Source organism: Chrysochloris asiatica, unplaced genomic scaffold (genome assembly GCF_000296735.1).
Source record: "Chrysochloris asiatica unplaced genomic scaffold, ChrAsi1.0 scaffold00243, whole genome shotgun sequence".
NCBI lineage: Eukaryota > Metazoa > Chordata > Mammalia > Afrosoricida > Chrysochloridae > Chrysochloris > Chrysochloris asiatica.
Genome location: NW_006408761.1, coordinates 2,291,992 through 2,307,001, shown reverse-complemented (window position 1 = coordinate 2,307,001; position 15,010 = coordinate 2,291,992). Strand labels below are relative to the sequence as shown.

The window sequence follows — 15,010 nt, the reverse complement described above, 5'->3', positions numbered from 1 at the left end:
TGGAGGGTCAGAGAAAAAGAGGAAGACCCCCAACGAGATGGATTGGCCAGGTGGCATCATTGATGGCGTGAAGTGTGGCAGCGGTTGTGAGGTTGTCCCAGGATCGGACATTGTTTTGTTCTGCTGCGCATGGGGTCCCTATGGGTCGGTTCCGACTCGATGGCACCTGACAACAACAAAGGATTTACAACCTTGGAAACCGTATGGGGGCAGTTCTACTCTGTCTATAGGATCACCATGAGTTAGCATCAACTTGATGGGAAAGGGTTTTAGCATTTTGGGTTCTCATCATCTGGCTTTCACTCAGTTCCTACCACAGGGCTAAGTATTTACATGTTTAGTGAGTATTTCTGACCAAACACTTTAGATTGGGTTCTGGATAGTTCTGGAGGAGACGTGCCCTGCTTACCTTCTGATTTCATTACACAGTGAGACAAAAATAATCCCATTTTGTAGGGAGCTACATTCTCTTTTGCACAGGTATGAAGAGTTAATATAAGTTACTGATTTAACATAAATTACTATACAAATGTGGATTTAATATAGATGACTGAGGTTGAGTTTTGGAACATTCCCCCTGCTCTGCCAGAGAGCCTGAGGCTGCTGGCTCCCCGTCTCTTGGAGCATAAGCACCTTTTCAGGCTAATGTTCTTGCCAAGAATAAGCAACACTTCCCACAGCCATGGCAACTGTGGTTCTCAAAATAAGATCCATTTTCAGGAAAAGCCAAAATCGATTTGTCTGTGAATTTCAAAATTGCACACCCAAGGCATCTATACCACTCAGTGAGCCACTTTCTTCTCCCCTCAACTAAAGTGCCGTGAAAGCAAACCGGAGGCTAGTTCAGGCCCTCAGGGCACTCTTCTGACACTTGGCTTGAACTCTTACACAAGTGTGGCTACTATAAAACCAGGCATTTCTCTAACCGTGTGGGTGCATTTGGGCTGCATGTTGGTAAGGGAGAAGAACTACAAATTGAGACACAGTCAGGATCTTTGCTCAAAAATAGTTCTGTCTCCAAGGTCACGGGAGTTCCATGAAATAATTTCCGCATGCAGACCTACACATCTTCTTCCTCCCTGACACACACACATGCACAGAGTACTAATAATCATCCATGCGTAGCTTTTCCTTATCTATGTTTGTTCTGCTAAATTTTGCAGTCATCAGCCTACAATCAGCTAGTTGCATTATCTTTCTCTCATCCTCTACCTATTCTGGTTCAGAGGTTGATCATCTAAGACAAAGTCATAATATAGAAAAAAGGTTGGAAGTAGAGGAAAATGTCATAGACTTGAGAGTAGGACTTCAAATAGGTTCAGACATGTGTTAGTCTGTCTTGAAAGCAGCTGTGGTGGCATGGTGGTTAAAAACAGATCCCGGTTTTAAAACTTAAAAAAAATTGGGGTAAAGTGGAATAGCTGGAATGGGAAAAACTACAGGTTCACACCCTGAAATGGGAGACTCGAAAGAGGGGCAGTGAGTCCTTTCAGGAAGCTGTTGGACAATGAACTATCGCCAGTACTGAGGAGAGAGACACTCATGCAAAGAGGTGTGGTCAGCTGCCATCTTTGAGTGGGGGACCAGTGTTTCCAACTCTGCTGATCACGAGATTTGGTTGTTCTGTAGCTATCTAAGAGGGAGATTAAGTTTTTAGCAGGCCATCATTCTGGTTCACCCACATTGACAGTTCAGGTTCACCCACATTTTACACATCAGGTTCATTTCAGTTTTACGTCATTGGTAATGACTGAACCAGGAAGAACTTATTTGAAATCCTGTTTAAGAGTCAATCTGTGGATAACCAAATGTACTTTCATAGTAAATTAGATTAACAAAATGAGCACTGTGCGATGATTGTCATTTGGCATAGAAAAGAGACTAAATGCAAGGTCAGCGTTGAGACTGCTTAGGTTCTAGACTAAGTCAGAGGATACTTCTGGGGTAAGACAAAATGTTGCATGCCATGGAGTCGAGGAAAAAGACTAGAATTGACAGCTGATTCTTTCCCCATTCTGAAATCCCAATGGCAATAGTTGTTGTTGTTAAGTGTTGTCAAATTGGTTCCAACTCATAGTGATCCTGTATAGGGTTTCTGGGAAATGGCTGGTGGGTTTGAACCACTAACCTTGTGGTCCAGTGCTTTATCCTACAGTGCCACACAAGGACCCCAATGTAATGATTAAATCACCACAAGGCTAAAGAGATGAGTGATGTCTCTCCTCTTTAGAACCAGAAACAAGTGCCCTAGCCACTCTTTTCTTATAAGGTGATATCTTTCAGTTACTCAAAAAAATCCATTTAGAAATGTCTAACTAGTTTACGGGAATCCCTGGGTAGTGCAAACAGTTAATGTGTTTGGCTGCTCATTGAAAGCTTGGCGGATAGAATCCACCCTGATGTGCTTCAGAAGAAAGGTGTGGCAAGCTACTTTTGAAAAATTAGTCACAGAAAACCTTATGGAGCACCATTCTACTCTTGACACACATGTAGCCACTATGAGTTGGGTGCCAATGGAACAACAGCTAACAACAACCACGATTATTGTCTCAGCCCTTACTAAACAGAAGGATTTCCACCACTACCACGTCTGGTTGGACCACTTGCTGTTGTTGTTAGGAGCCATCAAGTTGGCACCGACTCATAGCGACCTTATGCACAACAGAACAAAACACTGACTGGTCCTGGGCCAACGTCACAATCATTGCTACGTTTGAGCCCATTGATGCTGCCACTGTGCCAATCCATCTCTTTGGGGGTTCTTCCTCTTTTTCTCTGAGGAAGTGGTAAAGTGGAAGGTCGGAGAAAAAGGTCAGACCACTGGGACTCCAATAAAATCCTCACACACCAAGATGATTCCCAGGTTCATTTCTCAGCTTCAGTGTCCTCATTCTCTTTTAACATTCTTTGACTCACTCGAGGGATAAAACTAAAGCCAAGCAAGTTCTAGCCTGCAAAGTGGATTGTGCAAAGGACTTAGCTTTACAAACCCAAATTTCACCCTTCATTTTCTGCCATCTTCTTTCCTGCAGTGTTTAGAGGTAATTTTCTGTTTCCCCTCCAGGTCTTTACTGCTAGGCTGCCAGAATGATCTTGCATCTGTTACAATAATCTACCTGTGATGTTTTCCAAAGCCAGCAGCTTACTGCCAGCAGTCAACCCTCTACCCCACAGGCAGCCGTCTGGCAACTGAAGTCTAAGTGTTGTAAGCTAAAGGCAAAGGTAGAATTTGGCAAGTGAGACAGGGTGCCTTGGAAGACAGACCACCTCCTTTCGGAAGAGCCAGCCAGCAGAAGTAAATAAGAACATTTTGTTTTGCCAAAGTGGCAGAAATAGGAGCAAAGGCAAGAGTAAAGGATGACTGTCACAACAAAAGCACTAGGATAAAATGACACCATTCCTCCTTCTCTCTCACCCCACTCTGCATGGGCTGGGGGCTTCCATTTGCGTTCTAATTTTGCTCAACAGACCTCGCAACTTCAAACTTACCCTCAAATACAAAATATGGGCTGGTTGTTCTTTTACCAAGATGGTACTCTTAGTGTCCCCCACAGTAGCAAGTTCCTCTGTTGCATTTAAGATCTAGTTAGATGGATTCCTCAGGAACGGGTCATAAAACAGGAGACAAATCTAGAGGTGGGTTAACATTACCATGCACAGGGATCTTGTAGCTTGTCAAGATTGTAAACTCCTACTGTGCCCAGTGGAGCCACAGTGTGGCTGTGTGCCCAGGCACACCTGGATTTAATAAACCAAGGCAACCTGGGGCAGGTGTGTCCGCAGGGGATAGCAAGTCATAAGATCTCATAATGGAGCATAATCAGCCTTCTCCGCCCTTGCTAAGTGGAACAGATGCCATGCCGGTAGCGGAGGAGTGCCGCCATCTTGTTCCCCAGCAACTGAGGAAAAGGAAGACATCCAGACAAGACCTCAATGGTGAGGAGTATTCCATACTCCTGGTCCCATACACTGCAGGAAATGCAAAGAAATCATATTTGTAAGTGAGAAGTGAGAGGGTGCATGGTTTACAGAAGTCCTTAAAGGGATACAATTTGTATGGAAACACAAAAGGATTCCATGCTAGCCATTGAGAGGTGAAATTATGTAGTTCCCTTGCAAGGACATGGCTGCTGTGTTGTTTTTGTCAACTCCGAATCATAATGCCTATTTTACTTGGTTGTCCCTCTCCTCTAGGTTTGGTACCCTTTTGCATGCAGATGCATACTTCCTAGGCACCAGCAGGACAAAAGTGACAAACGGAGATTAGATTCCAGCCAAAGGGAGGGGACAGATACTCCAGCTTTGAGTCAAATGTACAGCCCTCCCAAACTTCTCTAAACAAATGGTCCCACCAAAACCAAATCCAAACCCACCCCATCAATTTGCTTCCAACTCATGATGCCTCTAAAGGGTAGAATAGAACTGTGTCTCCCCAGCATTTCCAAGAATGTCAATCTTCACGGAAGCAGACTGGCCCATCTTTCTCCTGGGCAATGGTTGATGGGTTTGAACCATCAATCTTTTGATTTTTCAGTTCAGTGCTTTACCTACTATGCCACCAGGGCTCCTTAGTTGGTCCACAGACACCATTCAAAGCTGCTCTTGGCTTCTGCGACTCTTCAGACTAGACTCCCTAGCTGTATCTGTCTCTTAGTGAGCCAGCTTGGTTGCAGGGCTCAGAAGAGAAAAGGTCCCTGTTTCCACCTGGAGATACATGTAGACGACACATGCTCACCTTCTGGGAACCCCAAGCTGACCCTTCACCCCAGAGCTTGTGGCCACACAGTACCACAACCTTCTGAGCAAGCTTGAGAAACTCCCTCATGTGCTGTGTTCTTAACTGCCCCTCACTTGGGGAGTCCCAGCCAGAGTCTGGCTGGTTTCTTGTTGAGTTTCAGCAGTTACGCAAATCAGGTTTCTGACTGTGTTTGAAATTCCAGTGCATACAGGTACAGCAGGTTGCTTAATCTCTACCTTCAGAGCCAACCCTTTTCTAAACATAGGCAAAGGTGCCTGGCTCACATGGTAGATGAAAATACCTACCCCTCCCAACTCTGACAAGTGCATTGGTGCCATCTTGTTTTCCAGGCTCTCACTCCCATGGGGCACCATTCTATTCATATTTTCATCCTTCCTCACTTGTTTTCATCTGTCATTGTAGGCCCCACCCCCATTCTTCTCTAGTGGCAGCATCTAATTTCCAAATACTGTATAGATGCTTGAATGTCTTGGCGAGTGGAGCTGGGGGAATAGAGCAACCATTTTATTTTCCTTCTTAAACTACAATCTCTTTGTGAGAACTTTTCCTGTGTTTCCACAATGGACAATAAGCTACTTAAAGAAGCCAGCTCCATATGTAGGCCTGCAGTTCTGACAGAAGGTAAACACGGACAAGGTCACTAGGTTTTCCTCTTCCCTTATGAGAAGTGACATTAACAATGAGAAATCTGGGCAGAGGAGAGCTGCGTGTTTAGGGGAAAGGTTGGCGGACCCAATAAGTGTTCCTAGAGAGCAATAAAGAAACAGTGTTCTCAATGTGAGATAGCCACGTATTGCAGAAACCTTCTTTTTTGAAAGTGGTCATACTCAACACTCAGATTGTAGAAGTCTGGCCAGTATTCTGTCCATAATAAGGCAGAAAGAAGGAAGGACATTCATTTTGTATGAATTAGCTGAGTTTTGGTTTCCGACAAGTTCTTATAGTATGGAATACATTCCCCGTGTGGCCTGTGTCATGGGTGTCTTTACACAACAGGGGTGACGGTGACACTCTAACTGGAAGCACCTGTTTGGCAGTTCCTTCCCACTGTTTGGACTCTGCAGAAATCTGCACCCTCTCTGATCCTGAACCTTCTCTTTGGGGAGGCAATAATACCATTGAACACCAACCAAGAAACTAATCACATTTCCAGAACAACAGCCCATTTGAACTGTCGAGGAGTTAAAGGATTAACCCACTGGCCACACCCCTGAGAACTGTATTAAAACTCAAGGAGTCTGCAGACATTTCTCTAAAGGATCAGACAGCAAATATGTGGCTTTGTATACAACCATTTTAAAATGTAAAAAAAAATTCTTGGACCCCATACCTTACAAAATCAGGTTGGACAAGATTTGGCCCAAGGTTCATAGTTTACTGACCCATAGATTGCGAAGCTATCTCCATTAGTTAGGTGCTGCCTAGTGGATTTCAACTCATAGTGACCCCATGTGACAGTGTAGAACTGCACCATAGGGTTTCCTAGACTGTCATCTTTATGGGAAGGAGCTCTGGTAGCGTAGTGGATTATGAGCTGGGCTGTTAACCACAAGGACAGCAGTTCGAATCCATCAGTTGCTTCATGGGAGAAAGATGAGGCTTTCTGCTCCCATAAAGATTTATAGCCTCGGAAACCCTGAACAGGGTTGCTATGGGTCGGAACTGATCAGTCGTTTTGGGAGCAGAGTGCCAGGTCTTATCCTGCAGAGATGCTTGTGGGTTTTAATAGCCAACCTTTCAGTTAGCACCAAGCACTTAGCTACCACCCCAGGATGTTGTTCTGACTCATAGCAATTCTGTATAGGGTTTCTGAGGAGAAGCACCCCAGGTTAATTAACTGCAAACAGAATGTGGAACAGACCAGTGTGAAGGATAGAAGACAAAGGGGACTAGGCCAGCAGGTGTGTGTGTGTGCGTGTGTGAGTGTCTGCGTGTGGTGGGGGCTGGAGGAGCAGGTCCTCACAGACCATAGGTGGCACTCTCTCCCCTTCCCATACAATGCTCTAGCTGTGGAATGGAGTCCCCACATGGCACAAAGGGTTAGCGTACTTGACTGTCTAACCTAAAGATTGGAGGTTTGAGTTCACCCAGAGGACTGACCGTCTCCTTCTAAAACATTAGCTATTAAAAACCCTGTGGAGCATAGCTTTACCTGACCCCCAGAGGTCACCATGAGTCCACATCAGCTGATGACAACTGGCTTACTGGGAACTGGGGATGCTGAGAAATCTCATAGAGAGCTCAAAGAGAAGGTGTTGGCTTGCTGTAACTAAGCACAGCCACCTCTAGGGCCTCTACACCTCAAATGTAAACCCACAGAATGTGGCCACTCAAGCTGGAGGAGCCCACTGAAATAAAGTCCTCTACTGGAGTCCTGGTGTGGCACTGTGGGTTACTGCACTAGACAGCAAAGCTGTTTGAACTGCAAGGTTGGCAGTTCAAGCTCACCTGCTGCTCCTCAGAAACCTTATACAGGGTCGCTATGGGTCAGAACTGACTCAACGGCACTTCACAATAACAACAACTGGAGTCCTTGAGCAATGTAACCTGAGCTTCTGTGCATGCCATAGTCACCACAGGGGCCCTGCTTTGGTTACTGCGTGTGGACTGATCATCATCCTCTGGGCTGTGATGGCCACATTCTGTGGGTTTGCATTTGAGGTGTAGAGGCCCGGGAGGTGGCTGTGCTTAGTTACAGCAAGCCAACACCTTCTCTTTGAGCTCTCTATGAGATTTCTCAGCGTCTTCAGTTCCCAGTAAGCCAGTTGTCATCAAGCTGATGTGGACGTGGACTCATGGTGACCTCTGGGGGTCAGGTAAAGCTATGCTCCACAGGATTTTCAATGGCTAATGTTTCAGAAGGAGATGGCCAGTCCTCTGGGTGAACTCAAACCTCCAATCTTTAGGTTAGGCAGTCAAGTACGCTAACTCTTTGTGCCATCCGGGGACTCCATTCCACAGCTAGAGCATTGTATGGGAAGGGGAGAGAGTGCCACCTATGGTCTGTGAGGACCTGCTCCTCCAATCCCCACCCCCACCACACACACTCACACACACACACACACACACACACACATACACACACACCTGCTGGCCTAGTCCCCTTTGTCTTCTATCCTTCACACTGGTCTGCCTCACAGTCTCTGATAGAATCCTGGTGTGGCGCTGTGCATTAATGCACCAGACTGCAAACACAAGGTCGGTGGTTCAAGCTCACTAGCTGCTCCTCAGAAACCCTGTACAGGGTCGCTATGGGTTGAAACCGACTTGACAGTTCTTTACAACAACAGTCCTCTGATAGGAGCCTTGTGGCTCCACAGGATAAACACTGGACTGCAAAGCACAAGGTCGGCGGTTTGAGTCCACCTGCCACTCTGCGGGAGAAAGATTAGGCTTTCTGCTCCCAATGAAGATTTAAAAGTCTTGGAAACCCTATGTAAAGTCATTATGAAATGGATCCGGACTTGATGGCACTTAACAAGTGTCCTCTGATACACGCTCACACCAACCACACACCCCACTTCTGATCTACCCCAATGCTACACACGGTAACCACTTTGCTGGAGAAACACCACAGACCATGAGATGACCAAGAAACCCAAGGCTGGGCATCATCTTTAGTCTGTGCTGCTTTTCTTTTGTCACAAGCCCCAAGCCTTGACATGGGTGGGACAAGATGCTCTAAAAGCTATCATCCTGGAAGCAGAAAACAATCTTCACAATGTCCTTAGGTACGTGTCCTTGTGTCTATCTTCCCTGTGTGAGTGCCAAGATGTCACTGTGCCAGTTCTCCATCACTACCTCACCTGGACAAACATTCAGAGCCCACACTTGACACCATGACACACTCTGTTAAACAGGACATTGTGTGAACTGGATGTTGTGTGAGCACCATATTATAGTCTGGTTCTGCTGTTCATAAAGCATCTTGAATAAGCTTTCCGCCTTAGTAGTAGGGTCATCAACATGCTGAGAGGATTCCTTTTATGTTTGGTTCTCCAGCTACATCACTAGCAATTTCTCCCTATCAATCGAACCAACTCGAAGGAACTTAACAACAAAAACAATCATAGGTCCTGGTATGGCGCTGTAGGATAAGCACTTGATTATAAGGTTGGTTTGAACCACAAGGTCGATGGTTCTAACTCACCAGCTGCGTCACAAATCCTGTGCAGGGTCACTATGAGCTGGAACTAACTCGATGGCAATTAACAACAACAACAACCACAATCAGAGGCCCCTGTTGAATTTTCGTTAGCCTTGTAGCTTTCAGCGGAGCCAATCTGCTAGCTGTTTAGAGAAGTTTTTCTTTGTTTTTGAGGAAGATGGTGAGTGCAGTGTGCCTGAATCACGAGCACTAGGATTCACTGATTTTCCACCTTTGTGTTGTTTAATAACTGGGGTTTTATTTCTAGACCAAGACTTCTCCCTTGCCTCTTGTTGCTGCTGTCACTACCCCTGGTTTTGCTTCATTTGGGAGCCAAGATGCACTTGGTGGTAACATTTTCAGAGGAAAATTAAACAGAGAGATAACACTCAAGAGACGCATGGCGCATGAGATTGAATGCTGCTGCCGAAAAGTCGAAGCATACGCTGCTACGTAGTAAACTTTTTGGAAAGAGTACAGTACAGGCCATATGTAAGCCAGTAATATGGGCATTTAGGAGCTCTGATAGTGTAGTGGTTACGGCTCGGGCTGCGAACCACAAGGTCAGCAGTTTGAAACTACCAGCTGTTCCGCAGGAGAAAGATGTGGTTTTCTGCTCCTGTAAAGATATACAGCCTTGGAAACCCTATACAGGGTCACTATGAGTCGGAACTGACTCCACGGCACACAACAACAAATATGGGCATTTCTTATGATGATCAAGATAGATTACACACGCGTTGTTGTGGTTGTTGTTAAGTGCTTTCAAGTCGGTTTTGACTCATAGAGATCCTGTATAGGGTTTCCAAGGAGCCACTGGTGAGCTTGATCTGCCGACCTTGCAGTTATAACCGAGCTTGCAGTCCAGCAATTAACCCGCAGTGCCACCCCAGATTAGCTATATACTGTACCATTCATTACTCTCCTGAGAGCACAACCCCTTTGTCTACAAGAGGCACGAGATGTGCGTGTGGAAGCTGTTGTGCTAAGTCCCATTTTCCGACTGGAATTTCTACACTCTTATTATAACCTTTTGAAAGCATGGGCATGCATTTGGTTGGACGCTGCCTAGGTGGACATTATCGGGTGCGTGGCTGTACTTCCCAATCCCCTGGCTCAGAAGCAGCCTGCCTTAATGTAGAAGACATTAGTGCATTCAGGCTACACGCTGGATCCCAGTCAATTTCTGGAAATTTCACAGCTGTTATACATCCAACCTCCTTTCTTACACATGCCAGCAAGAATTAGCAAGCACCTCATTGGCTCTGAAAAATGAAAATATAGCAACAGTCAAGCCTGAAAAGCAGTGTCTGGTTGACTATCTTCAGAGTATTTGCTCTCAGACAATATCTGCGTTCATTTATCCTCTGCCAATTTTCAAATAAGTTTCAACTTACATGTTGCATAATTTTGTATGAGTTTTCACTTTTTTTGTTTTGTTTTAAAGCAACCCCTAGAATAAAACGGTCACTTGGCATTCAAACTAGTAATTGAGAAAAACTTTTGCGAAGGCAAGTATCAATAATCAGCTCAATTTAACCCAAGATGATTTCTAATGTCAGTATTACATGCCCATTCCTCATGTTCCTGTTTTGTAAAAAATACACCTTTAAAAGAAATATAAGCCAGAGTCAGAGAACAAAGAGGATTTCCTCCACCACTGAGATCTCCCTCCTTCCTACCTGCTTCCAAAACAGATCAGGTGAGCATTCTCCACTGTGGATCAGCAGCCACTCAGATGGGACAGGCTCTAAACTTGGCTGGGCTTCACTTCCCCTCTCCATTCAGTTCTTGAAACTCCTGGGTTATTAACTATCAACAAAAATGCAAGCCATGCCAGTGCGTGCTCCCGACTTCCTGCCAGCTTCCCAGGCTCTACTGAGCTTAGAAGCAGATTCTCTCTCTTCTCTTCCTGGCTTCACCTCCTGAGCTCCAGGGCCCCACCCACAGCACTCAGATCATTTTTCATTTATGAGTGCATCCAGCTAAACTGTGTTTGTAAGAGAATTAGCCAACCCTTGCTCTGCAAGATTATTGGAACCATGCTGCTAAAAATTGCTTTAATATACCATGAGGACAGGGGGAAATCATATCCTGGCAGAAGCTATCCACTGCTTGCTCCAGCAGGTAGCTGCAGGTCAGCTTTTCTATCTGCAAAGGACACACACCTTGATGATGGAACCTAAGAGCTTTGTATTGTAGGCAGCATCAGCACCGCCCACTCACGTAGACTGAGAATTTCAGGCACCAGATAACACTAGACTCCATACATGGGAAATTTGGATGATCAGTAAAGAAACTTTCCACCCCGTGACCTAACTTGACAGTGACTCGAATATATCTCACACTTATTAAAGCCCAGACTATTATTACTGTTATCATTGTATTCAAATGCATACAAAAATGGAGACCTTGCTATTAGTTTGAACAAAATCCATCGATTCATAAAGGCTACTTGTCATGATGACTATAACTTTCCTACCCAACAATCTCTCCTGTTCTGTCCAAGACCATGAGTAGCAAAACCAGCATCAGCCAGCCCTGGAGAACTCTTACATCTGCTGGTTGTCAGCAACTACAAAGATGGTTAGATTTGATTGGGACATGGACATTTCAAAATTTGGCTTCCAGGGGGTCTAAAAGCTTGGAAGCTGCCATCTAAGGCCCACCGACTGGCCTCTATTTGCCTGAGGAATCAGGACAAGGAGGAGCAGATGGAATGTGTGGTTCATTGCCTGCATGCACCACAGCCTCCTTGGCCATGAGACCAGAAGAACTATATATTGCCCAGTTGTCATTACTGAACATTCTGATCAAAGATTCTAGGGAAAATTACTGCTCAAAAGGAAGAAAATGCAAAATAGAATTTCAAATTATTTCTGAAGGTGAATAGACCCCTGAAACTGTCGACCTGAGACAATCATTAAACCTTAAACCAAAAAAATCCATTGATGCCATCTTTAAGTAAAACATTTGTTGTTATTATTGTGTGCCATCAAGTCGATTCTGAAGAGTAGCTGGTGAGCTTGAACCACCGACCTTGTGGTTCAAAATGACTTTGTAGTCCACTGCATTATCCCACAGCACCACACCAGGACTTGGCTTAATTAGTAAAAAAAAAAAAAAAAAAAAAAAGTCTACCTTGAGCATTGTGTCCTTTTAAGGAGCTATCTTCTTCTTCTTGGTTAAGTGCTGTCAAGTCGATTCCGACTCACAGAGACCCTGTATGGGGTTTCTGAGAAGCAGCTACAATGTATATGGGATCAAATTAACAACAACTCAAAAGAAGATTTAAAAAACTTAAGAGGCAGTTGTTGTTGTTATGTGCTGTGGAGTCAGTTCCGACTCATAATGATCCTGTACAGGGTTTCCGAGGCTGTAATTACAATCTTTTACGGGAGCAGAAAGCCTCATCTTTCTCCTATGGAACAGCTGGTAGTTTCAAACTGCTGACTTTGAGGTTCGCAGCCTAATTCGTAATCACTACGCTACCAGAGCTCCTTAATAGAAGTTTGTTGTTGTTAAGTACCGTGGTGTCGGCTCTAACTCATAGTGACCCTGCACAGGGTTTCTGAGGCTGTAAATCTTTACGGGAGCAGAAAGCCTCATCTTTCTCCCGCAGAGCAACAGGTAGTTTCGAACTGCTGACCTTGCCGTTCGCAGCTCGGTTTGTAACCACTACGCTACCAGAGCTCCTTTAAGAGGCAGTTAGTATATGTTAATGGAGGAGGAGCAGTTTGGAAAAGGAGGGTGAGAATGCTTGCATAACTTGAAGAATGTCAACAATGTCACTGAATTGTACATGTTGAATTGGTGTATGTCCTACTGCATATAGTTTCAGCAACAACGATTCTGATGCTGAATTGTACCTGGTTCACGTCTCATAAACATCAGTACTGGTATGAGCTCTGTGCAGCCATTGCAATGGATTACCGAACCCAGATGTGACACGGAGGATTGTGGGAGGAATGTTTAGTGTCAGAATAAAGAAGACTGTAGGGTGGAAGGAAGCATGTCTAACCTTCATAGGAATTGGCCTTGGGCTGATTTTGAGTTTGATTCCCTTTCCCCCTTGTAAAGCCAAAGGAAGTCAGACATGGTCCCCACATGGTTTTTAGAACCAGAAAAACACAGGTCCCCCAAATCACATGGCTTTCAGAGTTTGCATGTAAATTTACATGAGCTATTTAAATGGGAATGTAGTTGTTGTTGAATGCTGTTGAGTCAGTTTAGACTCAGAGCGACCCTGTATAGCGTTTCTGAGGAGCAGCTGGAGGGTTTGAACAGCTGACCTTGTGGCTTGCAGTACAATGCTGATCCTACAGTGCCACACCAAAGGTCCTTAAATGGGAATGTTGTTGTTGTTGTTAAGTGTTGTCGAGTCAGTTCCTACCCATAGCGACCCTGTATAGGGTTTCTGAGGAGTGGATGGTGAGCTTGAACTACCGACCTTGCAGTTCAAATGGCTTTGAAGTCTGGTGCGTTAACCCACAGTGATAATGCATTGTTATTAAGACATTGGCAACTGTATTTGTCAGGAATAAAAGTGGAGCAAACATCCTCTACTTACTTGCAGCCATTTACATTTGCCTCCAGAAAGATTAGGCTTTCAGAAAGAAATGTGTCTTTTTGTTTTAAACTCAATTCTGTATTTAAAATTTTAATCCAATATGGACTTTTTCTTTCTATGAACCCCATGTTATTATAATCTACTCCCAACTACCATGTGAGATTTCCTCAAGCTTTGGACTTATTAAAAAAAAAAATTTCTGTTAGAAAAATGATGACTTTTTATCAGGTCTTAAAGTCTTTTTTTTTTTTTTTTTTAAGGAGGTTCATATGTTTCTTAAAAAAATTTTAAATGTATTTTTATACATGCTCCAGCAGATTTTAATTATCCTAAACATAAGGAGCTCTGGTAGCGTAGTGGTTACGAATCGGGCTGTGAACCTTAAGGCCAGCAGTTCAAAACTACTAGCCGCTCAGTGGAAGAAAGATGAGGCGTTCTGCTCCCGTAAAGATTTACAGCCTCGGAAACCCTGTACAGGGTTGCTATGGGTCAGAACCGACTCAATGGCACTCAACAACAACAAACATAATCCTAAAACAGCATCCTTGAAATACATAGGTGATCTGTCTTTTATAGATGAAGCAAAGATGAGCAAGGCACCAAGACCCAGGTCTGTATGATGGTGGGGTGAGAAGGGAACTGACAGGATTAGTAACAAGTCTTTGAAGCCAAGCAAGGAATTACCAGGTCCATCCAAATTTCCACAGGCCATCCAGAGACAGGAAGGTGATTGTGTGTGGCTTCCTGTGACTTATTGGCCCAGTTTAAGAAAAGAGTGGACTCCTGTTCTGAGCTAAAGTAAAGAAGGAAGTCTGTTTCTTAAATTTTTTTTTTTTTCAGAAGTGCAAAAAAAGAGGTTAAAACTGTTTTGGTTCATCACCCAAATACGGTTCTAATCTGAGGTAAAATTTATCTATAGTATAACTAAGTTCCTCAAGCATTAGAATGTGGCATCTGCCCAAAAATCTACAGTAGAACCAGTTCTTCTACTTGTCTTTGTCCCTTTTTCTCAGTAAAGGGTGTGTAACACAGAACATAAAGTTTTACTTCATAGGGAACTGCTACTACATCTCTATCAGAAAGGACATGATTTCACCGTCCAAGGTTTCCAGAAAGATTATTTCTGTTCAAGTACCTATGAGCTGAGTACTGTGCAATGCCTCTTTCTTGCCCACCTTGATTTCTGGGCGAGGAAACTATTGGTCCTCACCTCTGTGACCTAGGAATAAACGATCGTTTAACCTTCTCATTGTGCTAATGTGGAAACAGAGACCCACAGAGATGAAGAAACTTGCCAAGGTCACAGGGCACATCATTGAAAGTACTGAGATTAGACTATAAATCATCCTGATTCAAATTCCAAGATGGCACTGGGGAGACAAGATGTAGCTCTTCAAAGCCAAAAACTACAGGTAGGGACTCAGTAGTGATTCTCCCATCAGCAGATGCAGAAGGCTAAAAAGGAAATCACAAGGGAAGGTAGTATGGGAGCAATACTAGCAATCCCAAAGGAGAAGTGGACCAACAATACCAC

At 44.3% G+C, this 15,010-nt stretch overlaps 1 protein-coding gene across 1 annotated transcript in view; it reads right to left on the bottom strand.

Annotated features, from left to right (window-relative positions):
• PDZD2 (PDZ domain containing 2) overlaps positions 1-15,010 on the bottom strand; it is a 362,151-nt gene that overhangs the window by 198,137 nt on the left and 149,004 nt on the right. The gene's annotated exons all lie outside the window — the stretch shown is intronic.